Raw genomic sequence first — 23115 nt, 5'->3', positions numbered from 1 at the left:
TAATCAGTGGTGTATGAGACATATTTGATGTTATTACACTTCAAAACTGTAATCTTAAGTAACACAATCGCAAATCTTATATAAAATGATTGATCCATATTTCTATTTCTTCTCAGTGTTAGCTATAGTGAAGTTCTTTCACCCTGTTAAGTTTACCTGACCTTTAATTAGAAGTCCTTACATAACAGTTAATTTTTGACTTAAAGTGCCTGTAGCTCTCTGCTCTGTTTGATATATGTGATAAAATCCTGATAAGAACACTGTAGGGACAACAGCAGTAGGCTGAACCTGTCAGAATTGAGAAAGCATCTGTGTCATAGTAGAAGAGAAGACTTGTACTATTTCAGTACTTCTTTTTTGATACCCAGGTTCTTCTCTGAAAGCTACCAAACAAAAATAACAGTGAAATGTGAAACCTGGAAGTGATTTCCATTTTATAATACTATGGATAATAATGCATATATTTATATAGTAAACCAAAATAGTTTCAAATATTTTGTCAGACTCCAGAAATAAACATTTTTTTTCTTTCTTTCTTTATTTTATTTTTATTTTTTTTAATTTTTCAACAAATAATACACTGCATATATTCTTCTTAGTGGTTAATTGCTGTACAAGATGCGGACTTGTGATCCTATTTACAAACTCCATTAGAACAAATCATTCTATTCATTAACAGAATGTAACTATATATCTATCCCAACCACTTTGAATACACAGATACAAAATGGACATTCATCTGTATACCCCATTTTTCCTAAGTTCCGTTATTGAATATTATAGGTGTGTAAACTCAGCAAAATATTCTAAAAGAGTCCAGTAGCCCATAATAGCATTGGGTCTTCTGTTTAACTGCAATGTCAGAAATTATTGACCTGAGTCCCCCACAGCTCAACTTAACAGCATGGCTTTATTTCTTATAATTTCGTCTTCATACTTTTCTGCTGGATGGTTAAGGCCAAGGTAAAGCAGGACCTATGCAGCAAGAGTTGTAGCTTTTTGGTCTGAGAAGGTCAGTGAAATGCCCTCAGGATTTGTCCTGAGATCCTGTACCTCAGATTGTAGAACCTTTATCAGTGCAGCCATGTGGATGAGTCACGGCCAATGCTTGGCCAATGTGCTCTCTGTGAAAGCGTGAGAGAGTATCTTCTCCCCATGTAACTCTCCTTAGGCCCACTCTATGTCATTGATTGTTTTTTTAAACAAAACAAAACAAAACAAAGAAACATGAGAAAAGTTAATAACCCAATGAAAGAAAACATCAGAGGTCAAGCAAGCAATAATGCTAACTAGAAAATAATAATTTAAAATAACTGATTTTAACACTTTATACAGAGTTATTAAAGAATAAATGTTCATAAATAATACAGTAAATTTTTAGGAGAAGGAAAACTATCATATACATAATATTTTTTCCCATTTCAAAATCAAATACAGAATAATATGTGTAAGGATAGGAAATAATTAATTATTAGATTATGAATATGGAGTTTATATTTGAATCATTAAACTACACAGTCTCAAACACATTTATTTTGAGCAGTTTATGAAATTGTTCTTGTCCTATAGAAAGCATAAAAATATCCATCTTCATTGAAAATTTGAAATAAGAAAGAGATAGTACCCTACTAGGTAAAACAAGACTGCTAGTAGAGTATTATTGGTATGTTCTTGGTGATATAATACAATTGAAATATTATACAGACTTTGTAAAATTTTCCCAGTGATTTATTTATAACAAATTTTATATCTAGTTAATAAAATAGATATTTATTTTTACCACTCTAAAATGTAATTGTCAGTCTCATGCATTTTTCTTTCTTGTTTTAGTGGTGGTTACCATTTAAATTATCCATATTCTGATGAATATTAATATGGAGGCCTGCATACTATCTCCCATCAGAAACTCCTGTGCACAGATATGGATGAAATCAATCTTTCAATGTCAGATGTTTAGACTTTAATTCTTAGTACCTATTTATGGAACTCACACTATTATGGAATAATATAAAACATGTTCAGAAGAAGAACATGATTTATTTTATATTTTGAAAAATATAAATTGCTTTTTTTAAAAAAAAACCCTCTAATCTAGTACTGTTGATTATTTGCACATTTCATTTGCTTCTGATGCATGAAGAGTAAAAAGTGATTTGCCTAAAAGTCTTGAAGCTGGGGCAGAAGCAGAGATAGTGAAGTCATTTTATAAAAGAGAACCTGGAGGAAAAAAAAAAAACTCTAAGTGATGAGATCTCTGGCTGATATGTAGAATATCAGCATAAAATTGAAAAGTGTGAGAAAAGCAGTGTGAGCCAGAAGCTGTCTCAAGACTAGGCAGTATCACTTGGTGAGAGGAAAATAACGATGATCAAACACAACATACTTCAGTAACCTTGACATTTTGTTTAAACATTCTGTCCTCACAGAGCATGCGTGTTCTTGTCCTGTACTTTAACCAGTCACTCCTGAAACAGGTATTCCAGGAAGAATTAAGGAAAAAGGTCTTCTTGGGGATAGTTGGAAGGGAAGACAGAGGAGAGCCACCCTGAAAGGACTATGAGGCGTCAGATGTACATAGATTTGGCAGAGTAGATCAAACCTGTCTCTGCCTGTGAAATCCTGACAAATCCTCCTTTGATGCATTGTTCATATCAAAGAAAATTGTCCATTTTTCCATAAGGGAGTGCTCTGTGTCAGTTATAAATCTAGTGTGCATCCAGTAAGAGCAGTGACCTACTAGGCAGTGAAGCCCTATATTGTAGCTACAACTGTATCTGTTTTATCATTTATAATACCTGGTTAATCTTTTCTCTTTTAGCCAAAATTGGAAAACCAACTGGAAGACGTTCTTTTGAGGAAGATCACAATATGACTAAAGATAGCCAACTAAAATCCCAAAGCCTGAGTCAAGAATTCAAACAAATAATGGACCTGATCAAATTTTCTTAGTAGAAAACACCATAATTTTCAAATTTTGTTAAGTTTAAAAACATTAATGTAAAACTTTAAGTTTAAAAATATTTCCAGTGAAAAAAATGAACTTACATATAATCAATGTACAAGATTTGTAAACTATGACATATTTTAGGTAAAACCAATAGTATAGCAATTAATGATTTTGGTGATTAGAAACTTTTAAAACACTGAATCATCTTTTATGAACACCTATGTGTAAAGTAGTGTGAGACGCTCTAAATATGTTAACTTTTGAGAAAGCGTTTACAAATCATATTTCTTTTCTCTTTAAGAATACAAATTTAATACTCTTATTCTAAACAATGAATATCTGATCTCAGCATAATCGAATCTTGTAGAATAGGTAATTGGTATCTCTGAATTGACTTCTCCATTTGTATCTCCACAATGCATGGATCAACACGTTTACACAATTTAGAGGCACTTTGAGTTGCTCAAGAAAACCAACATTTATAGTTCTCCTTGGTGTAGATGAACAAGTAATAGTCATTCCTGGAGGTCTGTCATGATAGTTCAGTGGAGTAAAGTGCTTGATTAGGCAAAGCACAGGGACCTGGGTTCAATCCATGGAACCACATTCTGCAGTGGCTCCACCCCTGCAGAGCACTGAGATAGCAATTGAGATGAGGAGTGGTGGCACAGGTCTGTAATCTCAGAGTTTAGGAGTCTGAAAACAGGAGGATCACTATGAGTCTGACCTGTGTAATGATTTCCTATATACCCTGTGCTAAATACCTAAAAACAAAAAAAGAATAAAGAGTAGTTATTCCTTGATATTCTTCATCATTCAGACACTGAACTCTTTTATATTTAAAGGCTTTGATGACTTGTTTTTATGATACATAAATAAATGATATTAATATTAAACTCACATTATAAACAAAATCACATCTCAGTCCTTATTGTCAAGAGAAGGACCCTTATTCTAAAGATTCTCATCAAAGTGAAAAAAAATCTGCTTCAACAATTACACAAATCAAAAAATTACATGAACATTAAAAAATGCAATATGACATCAACATGCTTATCATGTTCTGGTAGCTAAATACAAAGATAGCAAATCAGATGAAAATTTAAAGAATTGCAGGCCAGCCTGATATCTCAGAGTACTAAATCACCTTAGGCAGAGCGCAGAAGCTGAGGTTTGATGCCGGCTTGCTGTGCATATTCCACCCCTAGGACATGAAATTGGGCGTGGTGGGGTGCATCTGTAATTCCAGCACTTGGGAGGCTGTAACAGGAGAATCACTATGAGTGTGATCTAAGTAGTGAGTGCCTGTAGATCCTTAGACTCTACCCAAAAATACAAAAATAAAAAATAAAAAGAAAGAAAAGAATAAAAGAAAAATAAACAAAGAAAAAAAAATTCAAAGAATTCAAAAGATTACTTTTCAAAATGATCATGTACCTCAAACAAGATACATGTAAAGAAGCTATGGAGATCAATGCTGGATATTAAAGAGAAATTCTATATATGAAAATAGAACCAAATAAAAATTTTAGCAATGAGACGCTCAGTAACTCCAATAAAATCATAACTGAAAGAATCATCAATAAAATTGACCAAGTAGAAGAAATAATATAGATGAAAGACAACATATGTCAGTTTTCTTATTCATTTATAAAAGAAAGTTAAGAATGAAGACAATATAGAATACACATAAATATTCTACATATTCATGACACCAAAGAAGCACTAAATTTATGAAACACGAGGTAAACAAAGGCATAATGTTATGAATGAAGACAGAAAATCCACTCAAGGAAATAAATAGCAAAAAAAATTTCCAATGTGCTGGAAAGTAGTGTGTATCTAGATATAGGAGGTATACAGAACTCAAATAGACATGACCAGGAAAAGAACAAAACAAAACAAAACAAAAAACACAAACTTAAGTATTGTCATATCTTTAAAAGACTAAAAGTACAGGGAAAATAAACAATACGAAAAACTTAAAGACAGAATTATTTAGTCACTTATAAAGGTAAACCACATATTTCTTTTAATATTGTATAAGGTAGGAGGGCGTGGAGCAATGCATTTCAAGCCCTGAACAAAACTATTTGTTTTTCAATATAGTACTGTATCCAGCAAGTGAATCTTTTAGAAATGAAGAAACATGGGCCAGCCAGATATCTCAGCCAAATAAAGCTCCTGCTTAGGCAGACACAGAGGTCATGGAGGTTTGTTCCCTGGCCTGCCATTCTAGCCCTGCCCCTGGAGGAGGCTAAGATGGGATTGAGAGTGGGCATGGTAGTGCACACTGTAATTCCAGCATTGGGAAGCTGAATAAAGGAGAATCACTACAAATTTGATCTGTATAGTGAGACCCTATAGACCCCGTAGAACCTGCACTAAATACAAAAAAAAGCAGAATTGAAGAACTACTTTAAATATAAACAAATCATGGCTATTTAAAATCACTAAGTGAACAATAATGAGGTACTTAAAAGTACCTTATATCCAGAAATGGAAGTAAGATAAGCACTATCTAAGAGCATGGAAAATAGTAAGTTGTTCCATATGCCTAGAATAACTAGTGAAAACCAGGAAAAATATATGAGGCAAATATCAGATCTCTGAAATGAAGAATTTTGTATGAGTCAGTTTTCCTATTTCTAGTATAAATTTTCTAACACTTGTAAGTTTAAGAGAAAGCCTAAATTGTTCTACTAAACTACAAGAAAAAAACTTTGTATTACCTACATTATTTCAGACTTTTCTTTTTATAGTTGACTGGATACATTACAGAAACATGATGGCAGGAGGCTATAGTGAAGCAAAGCTCCTTACTTCATGAGAGTGAGAAAGCAAATCACAGTGAAAGAATACCAGTGAGAGATACACTCTCTCTCCAGTGCCATGTTCCACTTATCACTTTCTCCAGTTGGAACCAACCAAACTTTTAAAATCACATTCACATCACCAACAAAGTTAACAGAAAACCAATGAATTAGAAAAAAAAAAAACTTAGTTGTCTTTCTTTCAGAAAAAGGACTTCCATCTAGAGTATATAAAGAATTTTTAAAAAATCAAGAGTCCAAAATTTTAAGACTCAATCCAAATATTAGCATCTGGATTCTTTCAAGTTAAATGTTGCCCTGGATTATTCCTGTATAATTCATTGAGGACTGATGAACTCATAGGACTCTGGGAGGTAGTTGGATAAAGGATATGTAATACTCATCATTGTATTCATCCACTGATGAGTTTATAGATAAATGTGATTTTGGGAGGTAAGGCCTGACTGGAAAAGTTATATCATAGGGGAGAAAGCCTGTCAGGTTCTGTCTTCCACCATGTTCCTTGATCCCTCTCTCTGTTTTTGGCCTCCTGCCATGGGCCCTTTCTATTTTTCCATGCCCCACTGGCATGCTGCCATGCTATGGAGTCTTCTGCCTAGGGATTGAAACACTTGAAACTGTGAACCAAAAGAAACTTCACCTGCTTTTGAGTAAGGGTGTCTGGTATTCTGTCCCTGTAACCAGAAAGTGATTAAAATAGTGATGTTAGTTTAAATCATTTGATTCTGCTAATGATAGACAGATCTCTTCTTTATAAGTACATATTTTCCTGATTGCAATCAGTATTAAACTAGAGACAATTATCAAGAAAGAAAGTCATACTTCTCTACAAATGTTATGTAATAGCTGAGTAGCTATTGATGATGTTTGCTTGATTTCATTATTTCATTGGGATCCATGAATTGTTGTTTTCATTCTGAAATGTTCATTTTATTTTTCCTATGGGATGTTTTAATGTAAAATTATTTGTATCAAAGAAACATAACCTACAATTTTTTGTGAGACAGTGAAAACTTAATAACTTGCCTTTATTTGTCAGTGTTCTGAGAAGTTATTATAATAATCATCATTACATCGTTAACAGGAGTAAATGTTTTAGCTCTCTCATGTGTCCAACTGATATTCTGCTTACTGTTTCATTGTAACTGTCTACCCAAATCTCACTAATTAGATCCCTATCAAATCATTTCTTTGGCATAACTAAGCATGAAGATTGCAGGGATTCCAGAACTGAATGCTCTTTGTCTCATTGTAGACAAGGAAGGTATTTGGAATTTAAGATCTTGTTTCTAATAATCTTGAAAGTCTAATAAACTTTCTTGTAGGAATATCATCCCTTGCTTTTCAAAAAACTTAACCAGAGGATTGAAATATTAAGCTAATATTTTAAAGAGTGTTACACACTCTTAAAAACAAATAATTTTTATTTCCCATATTGTATTGAACAAATTGTTACACTTTTCAGAAATACAGCTTATTTTGCTATAATTTTTCCCTGCATGTTAGTATTCTATCTAATTTCTTCCTATGTTGTCTGTGTACAAGAAGTCATCCTATCCCACTCAAATTACAGTACTGATTTTACACAAAGGCAAAACACTGATACCTATTGTGTTCTAGAAACCTAAGGAAATGAGCAAAATATATCAGAATAAGCAAGAACTTACCTAAACATTATTGTGAGTAAAATATTTCTGTTATTTTTCATTATCCTACAATATTGAAATTTCTGTAGTCAAATTTCACCATTCTCTGGCACAGTAGAAAATTTCCACTTCTGAGAAGATCACAGATGTTGCTGTTATTGCAGCTTCAGAAACCACATCTCATGAACCAGTGGTTTAGTGTGAATCTGGGTCTCTTGTGAAGCACATTGACCAACAGAAGCACAGCATCAGAACAGGAGCATCTCTGCATTTACTTTCAGCCCTGCTTCTTGTGGGTCACCCAATCCTTAGTGCTATGATGAAAGGCTCAAAAGAACTCCTTGCCTGACTGCCTTCTGTGACCCTCTTCAGCATAGCTCCAGTGAGAAACACATCAAAAGAAGAACGAACTTCCACTTCACTCTGTATATCAGGATACCTACACAATATCCTTCACAAATGTGTGTCATTTAAAACAACATTTTTGGGTCCTGTAACTTTACACTTATGCAAACATTTGTGTATGAGTTAAGTGTCTATTCTACAATGTGAGAGATAGCTTGATTCATTATAATTAAGATTAAGCAGAGAGCAGAGATTCGTTTTAAATATTAAGTGAGTGATGCAAGACATAGTTCTACCTCCTTTTTTTAAAAGGAGGTAGAACTGGACTCAGATGATTATTTCTTCTGCTCTAGATTGTATTTTCAGTACTCAGAAATATCCTTGAGCCAGGATGTTGATTGGGAAGTTCTCAGGGTTGCCTCAGCTCTTTGACTTACAGTTTTCATCCTGTCAGCTAGCCAATGCGTCACCAAATCACATGGTCCCACACAGGTAGGGAGTAGGATCGTGAACAGAATTTGTAGGCATAGGTTCAGATTGAGCCTAATAATTGCGCATGGCAAATTATTTCATCAGTGCAAGCTATGGATCAGTGCAGACTTACAAAGTGGGAAAATAGATATCACTTTTTAGTTCAATGAAATGTCCATTCACAGAACAAAGAATATGGAGAATGAGACCAGAAAAAGTTTCAAAGGAAGAGTAACTTGTAAATACTTGCTACCTGCCACTTCTGAGCCTGAGAACTCTTAGCTACTCTAACTCCAGAAATTTTGTGAATTGGCTGTTATTATTTCCAATTGGCTGCCAACAAAATCTAGGCAAATCAGTTTGTGATCTTCATGATTAATGAAACAAATGATACAAGTAATAGATTGTACAGGTATGAATCTTTATAAAACAACTGTGTATTATTCTTCTGGATATGAGAAAGATGGATATCTTCCCCTCCAGATCCATAGACTTTGCCATCTATATATCATTTGACAAATAGCATCCAGGGACAAGAAGTATTGTGTCCAGAAAGCTGCATCTGAAACATTTTCTGCATCATTATTCATAAACAAGATCTTCTGATGTAAGTCATGACGAAGGTCTCTGCATTAATATTCACCATGTAATGGATGGCTAGTGTGTCCAGACAAACTAAAATTGAAAAAAGCATAATATGAGTGCAATAACTCCATTATAAGGGGATAAAGCAATTTTTATGAAGATGCCCTTGATTTAAATTTAATCACGTTAATTACTGACTGGATTTAAGGTTTCATTTCTTAATTCATGACCATGAGACTTTTTTGTTTGTATTGTTGACTTTTGAGACAGGGTCTTCCTATGTAATTCAGGTTGGCCTGAACTCACCATGTAGCCCCGGCTGGTCTCAAACCCATACGGATCCTCCTGCCTCAGCTTTCCAAATGCTGGAATTATATAACTGGGTCACCACGTCAAATATATATTTTTTAATATTATGGGTTTTTTATTATTTTTTACATAAATTTATTAAGAAACAAATAGCAATGGGACAGTTTCAAACCAAACTGGTAGGACAGTTTCAATAATTAACACATTGTATACATTCTTCTTAGTGGTTAATTGCTGTACAAGACGCTGACATGATATCCTATTTACAAACACCATTAGAAAAAATCACTCTATTCACTAAGAGAATGTAACTATATATCTATCCTAACCATTTTGAATACACAGATATAAAATGGACATTCATCTGTATACCCTTTTTTTTGTTAAGTTCTGTTATTTTAATAATATAGGTGTGTAAACTCAGCAAAATATTCTAAAAGAGTCCAGTAGCCCATAATAGCATTGGGTCTTCTGCTTGACTGTCAATGTCAGAAATTGTTGACCTGAGTCCCCTACAGCTCAACATAACAGCGTGGTTTTACTTCTTATATTTCATTTTTATACTTTTCTGCTGGATGGTTAAGACCAAGGTAAGGCAGGACCTATGCAACAAGAGTTGTAGCTTTTGGGTCTGATAAGGTCAGTGAAATCCCCTCAGGATTTATCCTGAGATCCTGTACCTCAGATTGTGGAACCTTTGTCAGTGTCAGCCATGTGGATGAGTCATGGCCATTGCTTGGCCAATGTGCTCTCTGTGAAAGTTTGAGAGAATGTTTTCTCTCCATTTGACTCTCCTTAGGCACACTCTACATCATCGATCACTTTCCTCTTTGGCCCTATAATCTCCTTGATCAGAGCCAAATATTATAGTGAATTTTTACTCATAATTAAATTTTTTGTAGTTTTTATCCGTAACATCACACAAAGAACACACAGCCACAAAATTTCAAATATATTTTTGTCTTTAAACCACAAGCAATACCAGTATTTTATTGCATCTTTTAAAAAAAATGTATTTAGTAGAAGGTCTACAGGGTTTCAATACATAGATCATTCCCATAGTGAACCTCTTATTTGCAGCATCCCAAGTTCTGGGATTACAGATGCTCACCGCCATGCCCAGACTCGGTTGCTGTTTCAGTGGGTGGGGCCAGAATGGATTGTTGGGGATAGAAATCAGTCCCTCAGTTTGCTTAAGCAGACACTTCAATCCATTGAATTATCTGGCCGACCCTTCATCTTATTTTTAATTCTTAATGAAAACATAGATAGAGTCTAATTTTGAAGAGGGAGAAGTACAGTTGTGATCAGTGTCAAAACATATTTCAGAGTGTATAAGCTAGTGCTAGCAATTTTACTTCTTCTGTACTAAATCTTTAGTTACTTACTCATTGTCTATCACTCAGCATAGTCTATTAAATTGTGAAATTGAAAGTGTTTCACTCATAAGATAACATTCCATATCTTAGCAGCTTCCTCTTGAATGTGGCAATGTCCATACTTTACCAACACGAAATACAGAGTGATAGAAAGCATTACTTATCAAAACATTTAACAAGTGGAAATAAATTACTCATTAATTGCTATTCCAACTTTTTAACATTATTCCTTTACATATTTCTTCATTTTTCATCTATCTATCTATCTATCTATCTATCTATCTATCTATCTATCTATCTGTATTTTAGGTAAGGGTCTACGGAGTGTTCAGGGTCTCACTACTAGATTGGACTCATAGTGATCTGCCTGTTTACAATTTCCCAAGTGGTGGGATTACAATCATGAGCGGCCATGCCCAGTCTCAACTCCTCTCTCAACACTCCCTGGGGACAGGGCTGGCACAACAGATCTCGGGATTGAAACCACTGTCCCTGTGACTGCTTGCAGGTGCTTTAATCTGCTGAGCTATATCGTCATCCCTGCCATTTTTCCTCTTATTTATTTATTTATTTATTTGCAGTAGAGTTTTTATTCACAAAATCCAAATAAAATGCTATTTTCTGACCAGAAATATAGTGGGTAAGAATAATCAATATGGTGCACTACTCTGAAATCATTCTGCAAAACAGTATCAAGAGAACTCACCCAAATTCTCATCTACTGGACACATGCTGTCTATACTCTCCTGCTGGTCTTCTGCAGTAATGTGTCCCCAAGTTTCAGTTTCAACCCTAGTATTTCTGCTTTCTTTCACTGAGTACTTTTTTTTTTTTTTTTTTACTATTTAGTCTTTTGTAGTTTTACAATCCAATATTTATTCTTTTTTCCAATTGTTCCCAGCAAAATCAGTTTTCTCTTCTGTTCTTTTTTTTTTTAATAAATTGAATGCATTTCTGATTTCCTTAAATGTCTTTAATCCTTTTGGTTCTTTTTGGCATTTCTCTTCCTTTTATGAATCACATCTTTTCTGAAATTTTTCTTTGGGTTCATTTTCTCTAGCTCTCTTCCTTAGTGGAGTCTGATGTCTGCAGGCCTTGCTCTTCGTCTGCTGCCTGAATATTCATTTGTGTCTGGACAGATGCCAGTGGCAACAGTTTATCTAGCTTAGTGTTAGTCCTGACACTGTCTTGATTATTCTGCTTTTTAGGTAGAGTTCTCTTCTTTGAAAAGCACTGTTTTATAGATTTAGGCCTTCTTTTGACCCCTCGCTCCTCAGTTTCTTTTTCCTCCTCTTGGTCTTACCATCAGCACTTCCAGTGGCATTCAGCTGTTTCTCAAATAGCTTGTTTTGCACCCCATCTTCACCTGTTTTATCTTTTAGGCAGTTAGTTTTTTTGTTTCTCTTCTCTGCTGTTAGAATGTAAGTCTTCACAATCATCTTCCTGAAGAGGGGAACCATTAAGTACATTTGACTCAAACTGTAGCTGAGATTCAACGTAGTTTTCTTTAGAATCTTCTCTTATTTTAGTCTTTAAATCTCTTATTTCCGTCTTTTTAGCTTTCTTTAATTACTTGTGCTCCCTTAATTCATGCTTTTTGGGCTTTTTGGCATCCTTTCATTTTTCTTTCGCTTCCAAAATTATTTTTGTTGTCCTTTAATCAAAAATAAAGCTTTCAGAGGAGCTTTCCAGCTTTTCTCTGCTTTCTGCCTTAATTTTTCTTTTTATTCTTTGGAGAAGTATCTCCTTTTGTCTTACTTTGGTGATCACTCTCAGAGTTTGCCTCAAATATGTCTTTATTTAAAGACAGTTACTGAATGTCCTTGGTTGCTTTAGCTTTGTCCTTTGCAACTTTCTTCCTAAAATCAAAAGGACCTTTACAGTCCTCCCGATGAATTTCTGGCTCCCAGGCATCATCATCTGATGCATATTCTTTCCATTGAACTTGATGTAGGATTCTACCCGAGTCGACCTTCATGTAGAGGATCAGCTCCAATTCTAATATGTCCTCTCCATCTTCCGTGCTATCCCCCAAGGCCTCAGCTGCTTTGGTGGCCTGGCCCTTCTCTTCACTCACTGCTCCAACTCTTTGGACATCACGCAACTCGCTGTTGCTGTTGGCATCCAAATCATTCACTACAGTCACAACAGCCCATTCCGCAGGAGCCGCCATCACAGGAGCTCCTAGAGGACAACACTTGTCCTCTTTTCTAAAGAGAATAAATATTTTTTTAAAAAAAGAGACATTTCAGAATTTTACTGTAAGATAAATTAATATATTTAACAATTTTAACATACACAGTTTTGCACTATGATAATATTTTCTCATACATTTTGACATTTCTGCTTAACATCATTTAGAATGTAGATCCTTTCCCATGTTCTATGGCTTTAAAGCATGAAGGAAGATCAAAGGTCATTTATTAGTTGCAAATTCTCTTCAAAGACAGAATTTGTGTTCTTATTTTTCTTCATTTGCACTCTTCTCTAAAGCTTCTTTATTCTTTGCATCTAACACTCTAGCTTTCAGAAAAATCAGAACTCACAGTTTCTATCAGTCCTACTAACTTTAAACATTCTTTAGACAAGTGCACTATTTTAGCCCTGAACAGAAGTGTAATGGAAAGCAAGTGAGTTGACATTACTAAAGACATCACATTGATATGTTCTAATGAGCAAGCTCATATGGAGGGGAGGACAGTTTCTAACTTGCAGCACAATATTAATGGAAATGCCTTAAGTAAGAAATTGAGATATGTGAGAGAAGAAAATTTAAAATTGGTTTTAGAAATATATACATATATTTCCCTGGTGATATCCAAAACCTGTGTCAACCAGGTATCTACAAAATATGGAGGATTCTGCAGAGGTGTAGATTCCATGATCACTACTTATTAAAACATAGAAATAACTAGTCATTGATTGCCACCCCTGCATCTCTTTGAATTATACTCCTACCTCTTTCTTCATTTTTCTCTGAAAAAAGACAAATGTTACCATTGGTATACTTAATAATTCTAGCTATATATATATATATAGAGAGAGAGAGAGAGAGAGAGAGAGAGAGAGACCCCTCGTTCCTCAGCTTCTTTTTCCTCCTCTTGGTCTTACCATCAGCATCTTCATCAGCACTTCCAGTGGCATTCAGCCGTTTCTCAAAAAGCTTCTGTTGCACCCCATCTTCACCTGTTTTATCTTTTCGGCTGTTAGTTTTTTGTTTCTCTTCTCGTTGTCAGAATGTAAGACTTCACAGTCATCTTCCTGACCATTAAGTACATTTGACTATATATATATATATATATATATGATAAATATATCATATATGCTATATTTAGAGTTTAACCAATATGGCTTATATAGAATTTTTCACAAAATAAGATGTGCAGCAAAAAAAAATCCTTATTGGGGGCCTGGCCCTAGCTCATTTCTTTAAGTGGCTGCTTCCACCAAGCTGTCAGCCTCAGGTGGCTCTAGTTAGATCCCCACAACTCTCCAGTCAGCCAAACAAGCCCTGAGGACATTCAGAGTGAAAAAAAATGCAGAAACCCAGGAGTTTAAATCCTCACTAAGCCTGGATTTACTTACAGAATGGAGCACCAGCCTCAAACCTGACTTGAACTAATCACTGTCTCCTACAATTGAGGTAACTTTTAACATATGTTATACTCATTTCCGGGGGGGGGGAATGGTGGAGGCAACATTTTTAGTCAAAAATATTTGCTAAGCAACTGTTTATAACAAAAATTTCTGCTCATGCTAAGCTGAAATTATCATATTCTCTGAGGTCAACTGGAATTCAAATACCTGACAAGGAAATAGAAGTTTTACTACTGTTACTTAATCCTGTCAGTCAAAGTAACCCAAGTTGAAGTAAGTAAATGCTGTAGAGATAATATATAAAATAGATGAGAAGTGCTGAGGACATAAAGTATAGAGTACATGCCTAGCATACTTAAAGCCCTGCCTTTATTTTTTAGCACTGAAAAATTAGTAAATAAATCAAATAGATGAGATGTTTTTTAAGTTTATTAATGTTATTCAAAAAATGCTCAAAGTGTGAATGAAGTCAGGTGAAAAATACAAACCCAAGCCTTGAAGCAATATATTAAAAATGAGTATTATGTAAAGGATCTTTAACTAGAAAATAAAATAAACATTATAGAAAGATGAATTTTTAAGAAGATTCAAAAAATATGGAAACTAAATTTTCAATAATTATTTTACCAAAATAAAGGAACAAAGTTCAATTTTTATGTTCAATTAGTAAATAGAATGAAAAAATTCTCTTCATATTAATGAAGGCGTATGTTATCCAAAACTTTATGATAATATCATCAAATGGAAGACAGTGGCTTGAAGACCAGGGTCTAAATTAGGAAAATTTAACAGCAAAAAATCATCAATAATTGCTTGACATATTAAAACTAATAAATTCATAAATTAATACTAATATTTTCAAACAGAGAGATTGAGAAAGCTAATAAAGTCACAACAGATTAGCCTTTTTAGGAGGTGTCCAAATAGAGCAGTGAAGGGCCTGGGGAATAGCTCAGTAGAATAAGTGCTTCCCTGACAAGCATAAGGGCCTGAGTTGAATCCCTGGTTCTGGAAAAGAGAGAGAGAGAGAGAGAGAGAGAGAGAGAGAGAGAGAGAGAGGAAAATTTTGTGTATTACACAACTTTCCTATTGAAAAGGAGAAAATTATCAAAATCAAATAAAACCTTTTAATTTATGTGAAAAAGTATAGAGAAATAAAAATGTATAATGGAAAGTTATGAAATGTTAATGAAATGTACTAAACATTTGAAACTTCATAACACAACTTTAAATTGTAAATGTTGTAAATGTCACTATTGTCAATAATTCAGTTCTCTCCAGTATAAATTTTGTTTCAGTGTACTACCAAGAAAACACCTAAAAAGGCTGGCCAGATAGCTCAGTGGATTAATGAACCTGTTTTGTCAGGGACTGGGGTTCAATCTGCAGCATGCCATGCCAGCCTCATCCCTGGGGTACACTGAGATGGTGACTGAGACTGAGAGTGGTGATGTACACTAGTAATCCACAGTGCTTGGAGGCTGAAAACAGGAGGATCACTATAAGACTGATTTGTTTAATGAAATGCTTGAGACCTTGTACTAAATACATTAAAGAAAAGAAAAGAAAAGAAAAGAAAAGAAAAGAAAAGAAAAGAAAAGAAAAGACCTAAATTGTACTATTTAGTGGTAAGTGATTCACTTATTTGCAATTTTACAAAAAAGGAATAGTCACAACTTAGAAAATATTCTTTAAAAGAGCTAACAATAAATTTTACCAAACTACACACAGGTGATTTATATTCCAGCCTTATTAAAATGCTTCAGAAAAGTAAATAAGTTGTCTAAATACAAGAGAGAAGTCAGAAAGATATTGTGAACATTGGTTATATGATAGAAATGACAATATAGATCTGTAGGAAAATATTAAGTAAAAGTAACCAATTTAGGGACATCCAATTAAAATTGTATGAGTATGTGTTTCCTTATTTCATGTAGTATTAACAAAAAAATGGACCAGCAAGGTAGCGCAGAGAACTAAAACACTTGCTTAGACAAGGTTAGGCAAGTGCAGTGATCACCATGCTATCCCTGGCAATACAACCTGTACCAGCCAAGCCTTCAGGGAAGACTGAGTCAATCTCAGATTAAGGTTTAGTGATACAGGCCTGTAATCTCAGTGCTGGTGAGGCTGAATACAGGAGGTTCACTATGGATCTGAGCTGTGTAGTGAGACCCTGTAAAAAAAAATGCATTAAAAAGCAATTCCAGCTGAAGTACAGGTTTAATTTAAAAATATAAAATATTTAGACAATGCAATGTAGTATAATATAATTATATTCCCACTTCAGGAGTAGACAGTCACCAAAGAATGTTCATAGAAGAATATCATGAAGTATTGGACTATGTTGAGAACAGAAACTGTGATCATTATGATATGACCTAAGGAGAATGAAATCACAACCAAAATTAGGGAAATTTATACATCAATAATACATATGAAACTAAAAATAATATCTAGAATAAATATGTGTAGTAGATTAATATTTAAAATATTCCTTAACAATTCATATCTCTGTCTCCACAAACTGACCTTTTTAATGAGGCACTCATTCTAACATCCGGCAGTATCTGTTACTCCAGTCCTTAAATCTGCTTTTCCCTGTAACTTGTGATTTTCATCACAAGTTGTCATAAGCAATGGAGTGTTAGCTCGGAGTCTTGATCTGAAACACTGTTTAAGTTTCTTCTCAGTTGGGTTTCAAATCATGTGAGAAGAGGAACTTTAATCTAGTTGCCTGGAAATAAGTTATACTGAAGAGAGTAACAGAGGGCCTCTGTTGTCCTGAAAATTAATGAGAGAGTTGAATGAAAATATTTAAAGTTACAAAGCTGAACTTTCTCTTTTCATTCAGAGTAATTTTCCTGGAGTCACTTAGAACACTGCAAACTTTGTGTTTACTCACCTTTCTGCGTTAGTCCTAAAAGCACCATCCATGTTGTCTTTCCTGCTACCATTGTAGGAGAAAGCTGGTAGATATTTCCTCAAGTAAAGTATGTATGGACTGTTGTACGCAGCTTCTCTCAACCAAAAGATGTTCCAGAGGTTACAAAGTAGCACAAATGTGAAGGATATTGTAGAAAAGTCCTCAGATCCAAATTCCCACATCACCTGCATGTTTCTTTGATCCTCTTCTCACTGAAGCGCTGAGCCAGAACCACAACCCTACGCTGGATCTTCCAAAAGAACTTAGGAGCTTGTGTCCACTCTGAAGCAAAAGGAAATAATGATCGCACGCTGAAGCGGAGAATTGGGTTTTTCACGAGTCTTCCAAAAGACACTACGGTGCTCACTCTACAACAGAGTTTATTACTCCTGGTTTTGAATAAGAAGTGCCAATGTCATTTGTAAATTTGACAGAATTGCAATTCCCTCACCCCTGAACTACCTGAAGTTGAACTCTCCAATACTAAGTATTATGTGATCAAAAATATTTCATCAACAATAGGATTTTAAGTAAACACTTTACTGACCTTACCATCGCTCATCTCGTGAAATTCCCAATACACAGTAGGCCACCAGGACAATATCTTTTGATTTGCAGAAAGCCAATAGTTTGCTCTGGTTGAGATAAGGATGACATTCCACCTGCAGATGAACAACATAGAAAGTCATCAAATTATATGAAACCATCAAATTAATATGAAGGGAAATTCAAATTTTAACACCTGTGCAACTTGAAATTTTAAATAAGAGGATAACATTATCTACTGAATGAAAAATACCGGATCCCTACAGAAGCCAACAAAAAGAAATAACAAATATTCTTAAAAAGAAACAATTCTATAGACTACATTTTGGGCTATACAGAGATACAGAAAATTCCAGATCTGACAAAGGGAAAAAAATTCTTGCAGCCCCTGACATGGCATTATTTTAGAAACAATAATTGGGTCCAACATATTTAACAGAAAATCTGAGTGATGAAGAGCAATTTTAGTTGCAATAACAGGGTATTTAAGCATAATTAGGATACTATTGCACAGGAGTTAGTTTTCTGCTCACTGCATAAGTGAGATAAAACGATATTTATAAAAATGTATTGATGTGCAGCATGTCCATAATCAGAAAAGCAGCCATTTTTTATCTGCCAGCCATGAACATAGGTTTACAATAACCTACTATTAAATTTTGCTTTACTTGTTCTGTAACTCACACTTAGCACTGTTAAGTATTACACAGAATATTTACTAGCAAAATTAAAATGTGAAAATGCACAGCAGGATAAATCCAAATTTTGTGCATCTGCACCTGAATTTCAGTAGGTGCTAAGGTTATAACTGTACCAAAGCAGTACAATAAAAGTCAGAAGACAGTGCCACACAAAATGAAAATGAGGAGAAAAATGCCATCTCAGACCCCAACTCAACACATAATAAGTGCAGAGGACACAAATGCAGAACAAATTGGGAATCACACAACTGAAATCAATGAATCAAAAGCTACTGCAATAAAGAAACAATTGCAGAAAGATATAGAGGAACTGATATTGGGAATGAAAAAAGAAATCCCTGAATTAATAGCATCGACAGTAAAGAATCAGATGCACAAACATGTGGAAGAAACCCAATGCCCACCCAAAACAAGTGCAGAGGACACTAGCTCAGCTCAAATGTATGAATTAATAGAGTCAAAAGTAAATAAGCAATAGCAGAAAAATATAGAGGAATTTGGAACGGAATTCTTTTCTACTGTCTCAGATAAAATGTATAAAATAATAGTATGGATAGTAAATAAGCAAGAGCAGAAAGTTTTAGAGGAACTCAGAGTGGAATTATTTTCTGAAATAAAGAAAGAATACTCTGAACTCATAGCATCTGAAGTAAAGAATCAACTACATAAATATAGGGAGGAAACCCAATATGAAAAAAAAAACACTGCAGTAAAAAAATTAATAGCTGCTTCTAAAGAAGATATTGATACAAAAATAAAAGAAATTAGAATAATGGCGAATTCCTTGAATGAGCGATACAGGAAAGAAATAGACCGCATGAAGAAAAGTCAAAGAGATATAGAGGAACTTTAAATCTCAATCACAAGCTTGTAAAGCCGATTGAGTGAAAGTGAAGACAGAGTTTCAGATCTTGAAGACTATGCTACAACTAGTGAAAAGGTAAGAAAAGATCTATTAAAATAAAATAGGATGCAGGAAAAATAATTTGTCACTTGAAAGACAATGCAACATGAACAATGTGAGACTAATAGGCATCAATGAGAAAAAAGGAATCAATACAAATGACATTAAAAAATATGGGCAGAAGTAATAGCAGAAAACTTCTGAAATATGAGGAAACTATCTGATGTTCAGGAAACTGAAGCTTACAGAACTCCAAGTAACCTTAACCCAATTAAGAACACACCAAGACATATAATAATCAAGATCCCAGAAATTCAAAACAAGAAAAATACACTGAAAGACAATAGAGAAAAGAGGCAGTTCATATTCAAAGGAAAACCCATCAGAATTATGGCCAACTTCTCTTCACAAACAAGGAAGACAAGAACAGCATGGAGAAGAGTACTTCAAGTCCTCTATGAAAACAAATTCCATCGCACACTACTATACCCTGCAAAACTCTCTTTCAAGTTTTATGGAAAAGAGAAATGCTTCCATGAGAAAGAAAAACTAAAGAATTTCATGATGACAAAGCCAATCCTACACAGCCTCAAGAAAGACATTCTAGAGAGGGACCAAAATAATCAGAACTCCATGAATGGGACCAGAACCAACCAACTAAATAGGGCAAACAATTAAACACAGGAGAAAAAGAGTAAAAGACAACAGGGAAATAACATGTCATTAGTAAGTGAATACATCTCAAATATAACCATCAATGTAAGTGGACTCAATTCACCAATTAAGACAAATAGACAGGCACAGTGGATTAGGAAACAATATCCAACAATAAGCTGTATACAAGAAACACATTTAATTTATAAAGACATTCACAAGGTGAAAGTCAAAGGATGGAAAACAATACTTCAAGACCCAGCACCTCAGAAAAAAGCAGAGGTAGTAGTCCTATTCTCAGATAGTATCAACTTCAAACCAACAATGATCAAGCGAAATAAAGAAGGCCACTATATACTGATTAGGGGAAAAATTCAAGAGGAAGAGATAACACTCATAAATATGTATGCAAGAAACAAGGGAGCAGGTAAATTTATAAAGCAAATCTTAATGGACATGAAAAATGTAATATCTAATACCACAATCTTAACAGGAGAACTTAAGACCAATTTAGCCCCAAAAGATAGATCAACCAGAAAAAACAATTAGCAAAGAAATAACAGAACCAAACCAGAGCTTTAAACAAATGGCCTTGGTGGCCATATACAAAGGGTTCCACCCAAACATATATGAATAAATATTTTTCTCAAGTGCACATGAGTCATTTTTTTAAATAGACCACATATTTGTCCATAGGTCATGCTTAAGTATATGCAAGAAAACAAAAATTATCCCACGCATATTATCTGACTACAGTGCAATGAAGCAGGAAATAAATTACAAAAGAAAACAGAAAAAAACCCTTAATACATGAAAATTAAGTACATGCTACCAAGCAACAAATGGGTCACAGATGAAATTAAAAATGAAATTGAACAATATCTACAATTCAATGAAAATTCAGACAAAGCTCATGAGTATTTTAGGGATAAGAAGAAAAGAGTTCTCAGAGGGAAATTCATAACTGTAAACTCACACATTTGAAAAACAGAACGAGATCAAATAAATACCATAATACTGCTCCTTCAACAACCAGAAAAGGAAGAGCAAATCAAACTTAGAGCCCAAAGACAGGAAGAATTCATAAAGATTAGAGCAGAAATTAATATATTTGAGACAAAGAAAACATTTCAACGAATTAATGAAAGAAATAGCTGGGGTTCTTTTAAGATTAAATAAAATTGATAAGCCACTAGCTTAACTCATCACAAAGAGCAAAGAAAAAATTCGAATACAAGCAGTAAGGCATGAAACAGGCATAATTATCAGAGACCAAGTGAAAATTCAGAAGATTATTAATAGCTACTTTGAGAATCTTTACTCTCACACAATAGAAGACACAGAAGAAATTGAAAGATTCCTGGAAGGGTACAAATTACCAAAACTGAATCGGCAATATATAACCACTCTCAATACTCCAATAACAGCCAATGAAATACAACATGTAATGAAAAACCTACTGACAAAGAAAAGTCCAGTTCAGGATGGATTCACAGCTGAATTCTACAAGAAATTAACAGAAAATGTAGTCCCCATACTTCTCAAACTCTTCCATGAAATTGAAAAGGAAGCAATCCTCACAAAATCATTACTAGACTCAAGTATTATACTGATACCATACCCAGGGAAAGATGCAGCTAAGAAAGAGAAGAACAGAAGAATCTCCCATATGAACATAGATGCAAAAATCCTCAATAAAATGCTAGCAAATAGAATACAGCAAATCATCAAGAAAATCATATGACCATGACCAGATAGGATTCATCCCAGGTATGCAAGGATGGTTCAATATTCAAAAATCTACAAATGTAATTCACTATATCAATAGACCTAAAACTGAAAACCACATGATCATCTCAATTGATGCAGAAAAGGCTTTGGACAAACTCCAAACTTATTCATGTTCAAATTCCTACAGAAAATTGGAATAGATGGACGCTACTTCAAAGCCATTTATGAAAATCCAATGGCTAACATAATTCTAAATGGGGAAAAACTGAAATCTTTTACTCATAGATCTGGTACAAGACAAGGATGTTCTCTATCACCACTCCTATTCAATACAGTTATGGAATCATTAGCTACAGCCATTAGACAAGAGAAAGAAATAAGAGGAATAAGAATAGGTAAAGAAGAATTTAAATTATCTTTGTTTGCAGACGACATGATACTTTACATGGAAGACTCAAAAAAACTCCACCAAGAAGCTATTACAATTAATACAGAAATTCAGTAGCATAGCAGGGTATAAAGTCAATACCCAAAAGGCGATAGCATTTGTCTACACAGATAACAAACACACTGACAGGGAAATCATAGAAAGAATGCCTTTTACAATAGCACTAATGAAAATTAAATACCTTGGAATTCATCTAACGAAAGAAGTCAAAGATCTTTTCAAGGAAAATTACAGAATTCTCAAAAAAGTTATTGTAGAGGATTTCAGAAAATGGAAAGCTATTCCATGCTCCTGGATAGAAAGAACCATCATTGTGAAGATGGCCATACTCCCAAAATTGCTGTACAAATTTAATGCAATCCCTATCAAACTACCACCAACATACTCCACAAATCTAGAGAAATCATTCCTAAAATTTAGTTGGAACCAGAAAAGACCTAGAATAGCAAAGGCAATCCTGGGCAATAAAGACAAGGCAGGAGACATTACATTTCCTGACTTGAAATTATACTACAAGGCTTCTGTGATAAAATCAGCATGATACTGGCAACAAAATAGATCTGAGGATCAATGTAGTAGATTAGAAGATGCTGAAGCCCCTACAAACACACTCAGCCAACTTATCTTTGACAAAGGGACCAAACATACTCACTGGAAGAAAGATAGACTCTTTAACAAATGGTGCTGGAAAAACTGACTCTCTACATGCCAATAACAAAAAGTTTACCCAGATCTATCACCATGTACTAAGCTAAAGTCAAAATGGATTAAAGTTCTAGACATTAAAACAGAGACACTAAAGACTCCTGGAAGAGAAAGTAGGCAGAACTCTTGAAGAAATAGAGGTAGGCAAAGAGTTCATGAACAGAAATCAAGTCTCATGGGAAACAGTTGAAAGTATTAACACCTGGGACCTGCTCTTACTGAGAAGTTTTTGGACGTCAAAAGAAATTACCAAGAAAGTGAAAAAACAACCCAAATATTTGGAAAAAATCATGACAAATAAATACTCAGAAAAAGTCTGCTCTCTAGAATTTATAAAGAACTTAAAAAAAAAGAAAAAAAACCCCTAGAGACCCAAAATTTAAAGAC

General features: G+C 34.3%; 2 pseudogenes; one reads left to right on the top strand and one right to left on the bottom strand.

Moving 5' to 3' along the window:
• LOC101583126 overlaps positions 1 to 2949 on the top strand; it is a 3985-nt pseudogene extending 1036 nt beyond the window's left edge.
• The window catches only part of LOC101583518, a 160886-nt pseudogene that overhangs the window by 88539 nt on the left and 49232 nt on the right, over positions 1 to 23115 (bottom strand).

Source organism: Octodon degus, unplaced genomic scaffold, assembly GCF_000260255.1.
Source record: "Octodon degus isolate 3935 unplaced genomic scaffold, OctDeg1.0 scaffold00443, whole genome shotgun sequence".
NCBI lineage: Eukaryota > Metazoa > Chordata > Mammalia > Rodentia > Octodontidae > Octodon > Octodon degus.
This window is presented reverse-complemented; position numbering and strand designations above follow the sequence as displayed.